Raw genomic sequence first — 315 nt, 5'->3', positions numbered from 1 at the left:
CCCTAACCCTAACCCTAACCCCTAACCCTAACCCTAACCCTAACCCTAACCCTAACCCTAACCCCTAGCATTTCAAGGCCGCTTGTGCCCGGTTCTGCTTCGGGCCTTTCAAGGCCGCTTGTGCCCGGTTCTGCTTCGGGCGTTTCAAGGCCGCTTGTGCCCGGTTCTGCTTCGGGCGTTTCAAGGCCGCTTGTGCCCGGTTCTGCTTCGGGCGTTTCAAGGCCGCTTGTGCCCGGTTCTGCTTCGGGCGTTTCAAGGCCGCTTGTGCCCGGTTCTGCTTCGGGCCTTTCAAGGCCGCTTGTGCCCGGTTCTGCT

The sequence above is a fragment of the Borostomias antarcticus genome (genome assembly GCF_949987555.1).
Source record: "Borostomias antarcticus genome assembly, chromosome: 18".
Lineage (NCBI taxonomy): Eukaryota > Metazoa > Chordata > Actinopteri > Stomiiformes > Stomiidae > Borostomias > Borostomias antarcticus.
The sequence above is the reverse complement of the archived record's forward strand: the minus strand, read 5'-3'. Positions refer to the sequence as shown.